The sequence below is a fragment of the Papaver somniferum genome, chromosome 7 (assembly GCF_003573695.1).
Source record: "Papaver somniferum cultivar HN1 chromosome 7, ASM357369v1, whole genome shotgun sequence".
In the NCBI taxonomy this organism is placed as follows: domain Eukaryota; kingdom Viridiplantae; phylum Streptophyta; class Magnoliopsida; order Ranunculales; family Papaveraceae; genus Papaver; species Papaver somniferum.
In genome coordinates, this window is record NC_039364.1 from 161,056,674 (window position 1) to 161,057,484 (window position 811).

Below are 811 nucleotides of genomic sequence, written 5' to 3' on the forward strand. Positions count from 1 at the left end.
GAGTTATTCTGCTTTCGCTTTCTCCAATGAGTTTGGCGAGGTCTGAGTGACATATTTTAGTTGTTCTTGCTTCACTTTTGTGGATTCATCCGGTGGTGGTCTTTCACGGATATTGCCACTATGGACGCAATATCTGAGGAAGTGGAACTAGAATAACATTCTTTCATGAATGATATATATTATGATGCTTGTTGTTTGTTGAGTGATAAATTTGATGTGTGTTTGAGTGAAATTCCCGCGAGGAGTGACTGTGGTTTCCCCATAACTCTTTGCTAAGTCTTATAGCCCAGATGAGGCAATACATAACACGGGAAGTGAATATAATAGCTATCTAGCGCGTAAAGCGAAATAGTATTACTTTTTATTTTATAACCTAATTTATGTCGTTAATAACCCAGATGAGGAAATAGTATATCGAGGTATTTGGGGAAATTACTCTTACACATGTTATGCACGATGAGATTTTTTGAATTACTTTTTCTTAGCACTGTGAAGCATATTAGTGATTACTTGAAAGTTATTTGTTTCCATTGGGCACCCCTTTGGGATGATGTGCTCACTCGTTCCCACTTCAGTTTTCAGTAATCAGAAGAAAAGGTGCGCTCGAAGATAACCGTTTTGTGGCTTAAAGCTTTTATCGTATTTAAAGATATTGCGTAGCTTTAGTATATATATATATTTCTGTTAATCTGTAAAACAACACATTATTATATTCATATCACTAGAGAGATCTTCATTTATATAATACCAGAGTGTATGGGTTTGCCTTTGGGAATAGCTCATGTAATTATGATTATTAGAATCGGTAATC